The sequence below is a fragment of the Carcharodon carcharias genome, chromosome 4 (assembly GCF_017639515.1).
Source record: "Carcharodon carcharias isolate sCarCar2 chromosome 4, sCarCar2.pri, whole genome shotgun sequence".
Taxonomy (NCBI): Eukaryota; Metazoa; Chordata; class Chondrichthyes; order Lamniformes; family Lamnidae; genus Carcharodon; species Carcharodon carcharias.
This window is the reverse complement of record NC_054470.1, coordinates 106,303,662-106,315,975: the sequence shown is the minus strand read 5'-3', so window position 1 is coordinate 106,315,975 and position 12,314 is coordinate 106,303,662.

The window sequence follows — 12,314 nt, the reverse complement described above, 5'->3', positions numbered from 1 at the left end:
TCTGACAGAAACTGAGCCTCAGAGAACAGGTTATTGTAAGTTCTGTCGAAGGGTCATGAGGACTCGAAACGTCAACTCTTTTCTTCTCCGCCGATGCTGCCAGACCTGCTGAGTTTTTCCAGGTAATTCTGTTTTTGTTTTAGGTTATTGTAAGTGTCATTTTGACGGTACTCAGAGGTTGTTGATAGCTTCTACCCAAAGCCCAAGTACTGTTAAACATGGAGGATCCTTCTGCTCAGGAAGGGGGATGGAAGGGGAGTATGCAATGATAAGCAGGCAATTTCCTTGCCTCATTTGACCTGAGGTCATCAAGCTTTATGGGACCTCCATGGATCCACTCAACTGTATAAGACACCGCTGGTGGATCTACCCTAATAATGGAACAGGACAGATGCAGTGATGATAATGGAGCCTGGGTTGTTGGCTAATAGATATAATTCTATGAGTGATTTCCAGTCAGAAATATATTTATCTCTGACTGCTATAGTAGAGCAATATCAACAACAACAACAAATACGTTTATATCATTGGAAAATAGCTTAGCTAAAGCCTCTTAAAGGAAGAGAGAGGTTTAGGAACAGAACTGCAGAGCTTAGGGCCGAAGGAAAGGAAGGCATGGCTGCCAGTGTTGGAACAATGAAAATCAGAATGTGCAAGAGGCCAGAAGTGAAGAGGTGCAGAGATCTCAGAGACATGTAGACCTGGAGGAGATTAGGGGGATATGGAGGCATGAGGTCATGGCAGGATTTGAAAACAAGGAGGAAAATTTTAAAATCTATCTGCAGGAGTGATTAATGAGCAGGACATTGTGAGAGTTCGGATACAGGCAGCAGAGATATGGGTGAGCTCAAGTTTACAGTGAGTGGCAAGGTGGGAGAGCATTGGGATTGTTGAGTCCAGTGGTAAGAGAGACATAGCTGAGAGTTTTAGCAGCAGATGATACTCAGGATAAGATGTACCAGAGGGGAAACTAGTTGGTGAGTTCTTGCATCTATTACCTTTTGGTTTATGAACCAATTCAATGAATATGGTAATTTTTTATAATATGAAACAATAACTTATGTAAATCAAATCACACACTGTAATGGTGTGAAGCTAACTTTAACCAAATGCACTGTTCCATCAGATGGTTTGAAATAATTTTATAATAGTTTCATTTCAGAACTTGCTTATGTAAGTTAACAACAGAGACCAATTGGCATAACTCCAGTTGCTTGAATCTGACTATTACAATGATACATGTTCTGTTCATTATTTAGCTGTGCAAAATATTAAATAGCCCATGAATAATGACAGGGAGGCTGCTGTGCTCCATCAATCTGATCGGTCTCCAAATATATTGACCAGATTCTAACAGACTAACGCCATCCACCGGTTATATCGAAACAATATATGATATGGGAGGGAAGGTTACAGAGTCTTGGGGAAGGTGGCATCTCAACAGCACTGCGACCACTTCTCTCTCAGGGTAGTTTACTACTGCTTTCGGGAAGGCCGGAGGGTGTTTAGACTAGTGTGTGGGAACCATTAGAAAGAAGAATCGTGACATTGGGAGAGACAGGTACTACTAGAGTAAGAATTAGTAAGATATTAGGTGAGATCAGACTATATCAGAATGTAATAAGACCTAAATTAAGTTTACAATGCTTGTATGCTAATTCACAAAGTGTGGTACGTAATGTTGCTGAGCTTCAGGTGCAAATAGCCACATGGGAAAATGATGTTTTGGCAATAATGGACTCAAAAAAGGGGGATTGGAAAGGGGATGGGGATGGAGGAGAGAGTTCATGATCTAAAATTGTTGGACTCAATATTCAATCCAGAAGGCTGTAAAGTGCCTAGTCGGAAGATGAGGTTCTGTTCCTCCAGTTTGCTTTGAGCTTTACTGGAACAATGCAGCAGGCCAAGGACGGACATGTGGGGATGAGAGCAGGGTGGAGTGTTGAAATAGCAAGCGACAGGGAAGTCTGGGTCATGCTCGTGGACAGCATTCCCCCTTTTTTCCAATAATTTATATAGGTTTTTCTTTTCCCACCTAGTTCCATTATTTTTAAATGTATTTCCATCCATTGTTTTATCTCTACCTTTTAGCCCATTTCGATCCCTTCCCCCCAACCCACCCCTACTAGGGCTATCTGTACCTTGCTTGTTCTGCTTTCTACACTTAATGTCACCTATTAGCACATTCCTTAGATAATATCACCACCTTCAACACCTCTTTGTCCTTTTGTCTATGACATCTTTTGGCTATCTCCACCTATCACTGGCACTCTATCCATCTCTACTTGTCCCATCCCCCTCTTAAAGCAGCTTATATTTCACCTTTCTCCTATTTTTCCTTAGTTTTGTTGAAGAGTCATACGGACTCGAAACATTAACCGTGTTCCTCTCTGCAGATGCTGTCAGACCTGCTGAGTTTTTTAAGGAAGAGGCATGACTGGATCTGATGCTGGAGAAAGAATTTGGTCAAGCGGATCAGATTTCAATAGGGGAACATTTAGAGAATAGTGATCATAGTATCATAAGGTTTAGATTCTGGGCACCACACCGTTGAAAAGATATGAAGGCTTTAGAGAGGGTGCAGAAAAAAATTTACAGGAATGGTTACAGTGATGAGTGACTTCAGTTACGTGGATAGACTGAAGAAGTTAGAACTGAAGAGAAAGCTGAAAGGACATTTGGTAGAGGGTCTAGAGAGGATAGGTAGAGAGAAATTGTTCCCATTGGTAGAACGTTCGAGAACCGGAGGACCAGATTTAAGGTGATTGGCAAAAGAACCAATGGCGACATGAGGAAAAGCTATTTTACATATTGAGTGGTTACAAAACTAATGCATGGACTGTGAGGGTGTGGAATCAGATTTAACTATGGACTTGAGAAGGGAATTGGATAAGCACATGAAAGAAAAGAAACGCAGGGTTATGGGGAAAGATCTGGGGAGTGGGACTAGTTAAATTGCTCTTGCAGACAGCTGGCATGGGATCAAAGGGCTGAATAGCCTCCTCCTGCTCTGTAACAACACTAAGATTCTATGATAATTACCTCTGTGTGCTTACTCCTGAACCTAAAGTGACACTTTAAGTTATCCATTAGGAGATGGGAATTTCCCGACCATTCATTTTTCTTTTTTGTTTCTTTTCACTTTAATACATTCATGTTCTCTTTTTAATTAAAGAATGGTGAGAATAGGGATCAGTGAGAATGATTTCTTTATCATTGGTGCCATTTACAATATGTGCTAGTGATAGAGAGCTGTGCCCTCTAACAATGCAGATTGGAAAATTGTGGGCAGTGCACTCGGAATTCGCTGATGTGAGTATTCAGCTGAAAAGGATCCTGGCCGCCACGACATTCTCCAGAAAGCAGTCCCATTGATCTAACAGTCTGAGTGGTTGGATCAACCTTTAAGCATTGAGGCAAAGCTGTCCTGGGTTGATGGTGATATGGACTTGTGAAAATTTTGTGCCTCAGGGACTAAATTCATTACTGGCCAAAACTGGTTATGATTCATATAGCGCAACATATGGCACACTAGAAGGGCAAAGCCTAAGGCCTGAGGCCTCACACCACAATGCAAGTGAGCTGCAGGTGCCACTTGCCAGTTGGGGCCTGACCAATTTCAGGTGGTTTGGATACTGACCGAGGCTCCACCAAGTTGTTCCATGCAGAGGGGGTAATTGGAATGGTCGTGATGAGAATCGAGCACAAGGTGGCAAGTGCAGAAGAATCCTAGACCTGAAAACTCTGGGAAGATGCTGCTGGTGTAGAAGGACCAGCATCTGTCTGTGTAGCCATAGTCTCTGTGGGTCTGTTTTTGCACCACCCAACCCCACCACCGCACCACCCCCCCACCCACCACCCCCCCCCCAACCTCCCCCCCCCCACCCCCCTGGCATCCCCCAAACCCAACACCACACAAGCTGTCTAATCTGTTATAGAGAAGCAAACATCTGTGGTGATTGCAGAATTGCTTGACAGTGCGAAGCCTTGTCCCATCGTACCTTGGCTTCAAGAAAGGTCTCACCACGTTGCTTGGCCACACAATGCAAGGGGGGAATGGAACCATCAGCAGCGTGGAAGGCAGGGTGTGAGGAGACATTAGCACCCATGATCAAGAAGCATATGACAATTGTAACTTTGACCAGTGCGGTCTCAGTGGCATGGTGGAAGTCAGATCAGAGGAGCTGAGATAGGAACTGGTGAGGCAGGTGAGAGGGTAATTCCAAAGTAGCGCTGTATTCCAGGATGTTCAGAGACAAAGGGAAGGTTTAAAATTAGACAATAGGGAGTGTAAGTTGAGAAGACCAATGGCAGTCAGTTTGAAAAAAAATGAGCCATAGCGCCTAAAGTAAATCTCATTCCAAAGAATTATCTTCAATTCCTAATGGATCTTTTTTCACCAGTTTATTTATTTTATACAAAGTGTTGCTGTTTAAATATAATCCTGATCACATCACCAGGGACACTACCATATGAGAAATGTTACCCAGTAAGTCTGCTGCAAGCACACAGGTATTTACAATTTGCCTCTGAGTTGTTAAATCTGCTCTTCACAGTAGTGTAAGCTAGTACATCTCAAAGAGGCTGAATGGCCTACCTATGGTCCTTGTCTTTAGGGTTAGGCTGGCACCCGGGAATGAGGGTGTGGTATCACTTAAATCTAATCATTGGCCCAAGTAGCAATAATGCTGTCTTAAACTCATGTGGAAATATGCTTCAATAATGCCCCAAGTTACCCATAATATCTTGACTGACATAACCTACTTTAGGTATGTGGGTGTTGAACTCTTAATATGTGTACCTTATTGTGATATAGCAGCTGGTAATTGCTGGGCTGACCAAATCCCAAATGAAAACTAGGCCAAGCTATCACAATGATTCACAATTCATATTTTATTATGAGAAGATATATGCACTAAAGTCAGAAGTAAAGATTCCACTATCGCTTCTGGAGATTTTAAATATTAAATTAAAACATTTATTAACAAAAGAAAATAAAACTTAAACATACAAAATTACAGTTTCATGGTTAAATTTAGTCTTACAACATTTCCCAAAAGATTTCTACGTTAGCTAGACTCCCAAACAAACATTCTTTTTCAGGCAACAGCTCAAATGGACTCCTAATCTATAAAACACCCAGTAATATTACCACAAGGCACCCATTGTTGCTATAAGGTGGGTATTTCACAGAGCTTCCCTTTACTTCTCACTCAACAATGGAAGTCCAAGGCTAAAACAAAACCTTGAGGGAGAATTTTCTCCCCGTTGGGCAGGCTGGTCGGGAGCGGGCGTGGGAGGGCACATCGCCGATGGCGATTGTCTGCACACTGCCATTTTATCTGAGTGGGCCAATTAAGGCCCATCCAGCATGATGTGCACTCAGCGCTCGCTACTTATGCGGGTGGGGGGAGGAGGTAGAATCGGGGCCTTTGCTCTTTTGTTCATGCACGCAAAAGAGCGCAGAAATCTCCCTGAGGCACGGAGCTGCTTCAGGGAGATTAAGTTTGGAATGAAAGTTTTCGTTAAAGACAGAAAAAAATATTTTAGACATGTCCCCTTATATGATAGTGTCACATAGGCTGGGACATGTTTATGAAGTGTCAATTTTTTTTTTATTTATTCAATTAAACCTTCATGAAACCTCATCCCACCAATGAATAAGATTTCATGAAAAATGCAAAGGCCGCTTGAACTCTTTTCCAGCCCAGAAACTTTAAGGTCGGATGGGCAGCCCCGTCAATATCTTTAATTGGTTTAATAATGGCCTTAACAGGCCTTTCACTGTTCGGCGGGCACACAGCCAACTCCAGTGTGCGCTGAAAAGAAAATTCTCCCCTTGCTTTCTGAAACAAGCAAGCACTTCTCTGGGGTGGCTAGATACTGCTTTTCACAGGTCTGTCTTCATACAGTCCACCCCTCAAGATCTCACATTGCCACTCTCCATACACAGCTTTCAATCTTGCCCTAAATATATTTTCTCCCCTTTGATCTTTAAATCCATTGTTTTAACTTTCTTTGGAAGTTACCTTTACCAGAATACAAAAGCCTTTCATGTTGACATTATGGCCAGAATTTTGGGAAAAGTGAACTTAATAACTTTGCCTTTTTTCTTTACGATTTTTGTCAGTTGTAAAACTTGCTGTTTTGCCTCTTTGAAATTCAATAATTGACAATTCACTGCTCACTTATATCCTAATGCAAACTCCCATTCATACTGTATATACTATCTTAGCTTGTCCATCTCCATTTCAAAATGTCTGCTTTTATACCTAAACCCTTTGGTGATTTAAACCTTGCAGTGTGACTGTCTTCTGTTTAATTAAATTAGACACACACACACACACACACACACACACACACAGCCCCCAGAGTAATATTAGGAAAAATTATATTCTCTTTACATCTCATAATCGTCGCTTATTACCATTCAGAGAGAAACAATTTGGACAAGTATCACAAATTAAACACTTTGGCAATTCTTGTCATAAACTAGATCAGGTTCGTGCTTAATGTCTTTCCCACTATGCTTTTTTATTTTGATGTTCTCAGTCATTTAAAAGATTGTCTTAACCATGTCAAAGCTAGTAATTGAAACATATACAACCAGAGGAATAAAAAGACCAGAGAAGTAGGATTTTCCATTGTGTGACAATCAACAGTTGAAGAAAATAGGGCACCGGTACCTATTAATCATGGGTTTGGATTAAATGTTGCGCAGTGATCCCCGTACCTGTGTTAAAAGGTCAGGGAATAAGCCTTGCCCCTTTCCCGATGGCTGCCTCACATCCATTTAACGCTGCTCAAAGCATTAAGTGGCTGGAGCTGGGACTTCCGCCCGTATCTGGGAAGGAACTCCTGCCTCAGAGAACTGCCAGCGGTGGCCACAGCTGGAGCTACAGCCAGTCAAGATGAAGTGGAGCCTGGACTCTGGGTTAAGTCTAGGGTCTCACCAGGGTCAGGCTGGCACGCCCTGGCAAGTGAGTTGAGTAGGGTGGGGTGCCAGGTTTGAGAGGCCAAGGGGAAGAGTAAAATTTGGGCCATTAATAAGCCACTTAAGGGCCTTAATTGGCAGAACAGCTGGCAGGTTGCCAGACGCTACTCCCATCCCATGTATAATTGTGCAGGGGGCTGGGGCGGGTGGATAGGTGCTGTACAGGCCCTTCACTGGGTTTTATGTTTTCCCCCACCATAAAATCTCTGATGGGGAGTGTTAAATCCAGGCCTTGGTGACACTTAAATTGGTGAGTTCCTTAACTTGAAGGTATTGAGCAGGCTAAATTGGAGCAGCCCTGATCTCTCATGCATCAAGTTAGATTGGAGACATAGCTAGGCCTCCTATCATCTCCTGGACCCATGCTGGACTGCCTAAGGAAGTCAAAGTTGGGTTGCTCTGAAGACAAAAATTGAGCAAACAACCTTCCTTTGGGTGTGCAAGTGTAGAATCATCTCTACTGGGCATGTAGTGCAGCCCACACCGATGAGTGAGAATGAAGAGAGGCAGGTATATAAGAATGCTTGAGAAAGGGATATGTAAAATTGGAATGGCATGACAACACTTTTGCTATGGCTCCATCTATTGTTGCTCTTGGGATATAAACAAGTGCATGGTGTAAGTGCACAGTCCATTCTATGATATAAAGTCTAGTGAAGTGACTCCATCCGGAGGATGAACCTGAAAGCATTTAACCATTATTGTTGCCTTTTTTATTAGAAAATAGCTGTTACCTCTTCTCATTTTTAATTAAGAGTTAAAGGGTATTTGTCTACCTTGGCTGGGACATTGAAATATGGGGCAGGATTTTTAGGTCAGCTTGCGGGTACGATTGGCTGGCCCGGGAGCGGCCGGGGAACAGACCTCTCACCGTGATCAGCACCTGACCGTGCTGGCGGGGGCAGGGGCATGAGGAGGGCGGGCACTGACATAGGTGTGGGCATGGGCAAGCACTGAATGAAAGCTCCCTGAAGGCAGAAGAGCTGCCTCAGGGAGCTGAAGACTGAAACCAATAAATAAAGTTTTTAAAATCTGGAAAAAAATGGCCACGCATCACAATCACCTGAACATATACATGATGAAAATTCTGTCCATATATTTTTTTAAAATTTAATAACAGAAACCTCATCCCGTCCTTGGATGAGGTTTGTTGAAAAATGCTAAGGTCACCTGGCAGATTCGCCCATCTGCCAACTGGATTGGACAGACCATGAAAAATCGGAGACAATTACAACTTTAATTCCCTTAATTGGCCTCTTAATTGTCGGTAGATGCGCTTCCGACTTTTGCGCATGGCCACCGACTAAAATATCACTCAAGTGTGGGATGGCGTTGGGACGCTCGCCCCAACATCATCTTGCGCGATTTTGCAGCAGATTGGGTCAGGCACACACCTGCACGCTGACCTGAAAACACTGCCCTTGGTGTTTTACATCAAGTCTCAGGCCCCAGCCTCACTAATCCTGCTTTCCAAACTTTGTGTAATGACTTGACAGAGCGGACAGGTTTCAACAAGAAACAGATAAGCTTTATTACAGAGAGCTTTTCAGATGCTACATATTCAATCAGGACTCTTGTCAGGAAGTTCCACACCCCTGCCAACACACCACCCCACCCCACCCCCCCTCCCCCCCTAGATTAGCCGCGCTTAGGGCTCATTGGTCGGAGCTTCCAAGAACATCACATGGCCCCTTGATAGACAGTAGGAGAGTCTATACCTTCAGTTACTACATTCAGTCAATTTGCTGCTATTGACTGATATGCCATTCAGCTCTTATTCAGGTTACAGAGTCATTTGCTGATGTTCTGTGGTCTGTGTCTTGGTTAATTCCAAAATGTTGATTGATTAAGTGTCATGTCATGAGACCTGAGACCTGTTTGAGTATTTTGTTAACCTCTTCCCATGGAGCAAATAGCACTCGAAGTGCAATTTGAACAAATAACACTGTTTTTAATTAGTCATATTAGTAGAGTTCCTATAATTTTCTTAAGAAACTTGCCTGTAGAAACTCATTTCTGGATGTAATACCAAACTGATTGAATTCTGGGCACCAATTAAGTGTGGAAGTATTTTACTGCCTACAGGATATTGGGTTAGAGAACACATTTTTGCAATGTCTGTACGTATAGGCATTCCCATTGTTTTCTCGAATAGACAATGAACCAAAATTTGTTGGTGTGGAAGAAGTTTGTCTGTGTCCAGCGTAGAACTTTGTTGCTGCCTTTGTGTAGAGCAGAAGCCATTTTAATAGAAATTTATCAGTATTTGCAATAATACAGGCAACGTTTAAAGTACTCCTTGCACACAGCATAATAAGTCACAGAAATACATTTCTCCACTCTGGGCTTAGAAGCTTATTAATCACGTAAAAACTTTATCGCAGACTTCTGCTAAAATCGAGTTAGCACTGTTCTATTATAAGGCACAGGGCTAACTTTTACAGCCCCTGTTGGGTGTGTTTGAGGCAGGGAGGGGCATGTAAGCCCACCACCTTGCTGCCAACCCTGAGCTGTCCCCATAATATGGTGGGAGAGTAAGGTGTCTGCCAGCCTGCCCTCCTTCAGGTCTATTGAGGCTTGTAACTGACCAATTAAGGGTCAGCTAAGAACCTAATAAACCGTCAACCGCCACCATAATATGGTGGGTGGTGGAAGGCTAAGGAGAGTGGGCAGGCCGTTTCTTCACCAACTCTAGTGAAAAGGCGGGAAGGAAGGTGGGTACCTCCTTTTGGGGGTGCCCTGTGCACATCATAGGCACCCCCCAAGATGTTATCCCTCTTTGTGTCTCCCCCTCTGGCCTCCAAATCCTGTACACCCACCCTCTTTCCCCCCCCCAACTCCCTGGGGTCCTTGATCCCTCCCCACCTAAAAATCCCGGATTTACCTGAGTCTTGCATCTATGCAGTATTTTGCTTTTATCTTAGTGTTTAATTCACTGCCACTTCTCTTCCAGGAATGCCTACCTTGAAGAAGTACTGCTCTTCTCTCTGAAATGATTTCCGCTTGTCTCTTTTGCCCTGTTCACCTTCATTGCTTTCTATTTCCCTCCTGGTGTTTGATAAGGGTGTTTACTAAAACCCGCTTTCACAGCCATATTTCCTTCCTCAGTGACTGCCTCTGTCTCCGACACCCCAAGTGGATTCCAATTGAAGTTCTATCCCTCATGTTTCAAATCCACCCAGGATTACAGGTATCTCCGGGACATACAACGCTCCTCGGACTGCTGTTTTCACTGCTTCCTGAGATCCACACTCAGTGCCATACACTGCTATATGAACACACTCGACCTCACCCTCCAGCAGCACCGACTCACCCTATCTCTAAGCTGTCCTTGCCCCCTAATTTCATTTTATTCTCCATCTCATCCGATGCCTTAACAAGAAACTTTGTCTCTTTCTTTCAGGTGCTAAGGAATGCAAGCTCTAACAACTCATTGACACCAACACCCATCGAGGAAACTCCACCCCTTACATCCTTCTGACCCCATCCCATCTCCTAATCCCAGCCCCGGCCATGTATTCACCATACACCCTGAGCTTCCCCTCTCTGATGCTGAACGTTCAGTACTCAGTATAGGTCTCAGTTTCATACCCTTATGCCCTCACCTCAATGAATTCCGGGCTCGGCACGATGCTGAACTCTTCTTCCGTCACCTACATCTCCGTGCTCACTTCTTTGGGCAGGAGTCCTCCCTCAGTTCCACGGATCCTTTCACCCGCCTCCAGTATTCTCCGTCCACCTGGACCCCTCCCTCTGGCCTCTTACCTGCTCTTGCACTTTTCATTGAGAACTGTCGCCGTGACATAGGCCATCTCAATTTCTCTGCTCCTCTCACCCACTCTAACCTGTCTCCTTCTGAACTTGCCGCATTCTGATCTTTTCTCCCACACCGTTCACAACACCCACCCCACCCCGAGTAGGGCCATCTGTCACTTGCTCATCCTGCTTTCTACTCTTAATGTCACCATTAACACCTCTTTTAGCCAGTATCACCACCATTAACACCCCTTCAAACTTTTGTTTATGAAATCTTTCATAATCTCTCCTTTGCCTCCACCTATCACTGGCCTTCTATCCAGCTTCACCTGTCCTACCCCACTTAAACAGTATATGTTTCATCACATTTCTATTTCTCTTTAGTTCTTAAGAAGAGTCATCTGGACTCAAAATGTTAACTCTGTCTTTCTCTCCACAGACCTGCTGAGTTTTTCCAGAAATTTTTGTTTTTGTTTCTGATTTCCAGCATCCTAGGTATTTTGCTTTTATCTTGCATCTATGTTGTTTTCTTCCTGGGGACTGAGTGTAATCCCAGTAACACCCACTGCTGAGTTCTGGCACTACTGGGTCTAATCAGCTGCTGGCCAATCAGGTCTCGAGGACAGGGCTTCCTTTCTTGAGGGGTGGGAGTGACACACTCCTCTCATTAAGGCCCCACCAGCCCCCACCCCCCCCCGGCATATTATCGATGTAGGGCAGCCTTTTTAAAATTTGGTCATCTTTCAACCAGTTATTCATTGGGATGAGGAGGGAGGGTGGTGGTGGGAGCAGTACACCACCCCATGTGCCCACCCTCCACCCGCAAAATTCAGCCCACAGACTCAAGCTAAACTCTCAGTGAGACCCTAAATAACCAGTTGTCTTCCCATAAATTAATACATAGCAAACTGGCCAGCAGGAAAAGGCCAGCTGGCCCATCAAACCTGCCCCATAACTCATGGTTTAAGCATTATGGTTGATCATTCCCTCCCTCTTCCCAATCCCCACCACTTTTGCAGCCAGGTCATCACCAAGGAGATGAAAGGAATAGAGAAAAAAAGAATCAGTGACAATAACTGTAGAAAGCAGAGTGGAAACTTCCTCTTTTACTCCTTCAGGCCATCAAAACCAATCCAGGAGATGACTTGGGCCATGTCACTTGCCTTCCATATGCTGCGATCCAGTCGAGCATTGGCCTAACTCCCTCTTGAAGACAGTCAACATCCACCACACCAGCTGACAATGTATACCAGAGGCTCATTGCTCTCTGGGAAAAGAAGAACTTCCTCACATCCAGTCTATTCCGAATATTGCATAACCCAAACTCATACTAAACATCCTGTAAGCAGAGGAGAAAATGGATGACAGATATAATGCACTGGATGCAGTATGGAATGTGTAAGGGCAGCACAGGACATATAGAGGTAGACTTGGCAATCAGCCCTCTGGGAAGAAGATGACACCAATGAAAGAAAAAGACAAAGCATTTAAAGAGAGAAGCAAACTCATTTCCTCTGATGTAGCCACCAATTTAGTATGACCAATGATATTAATACCTCTTTGC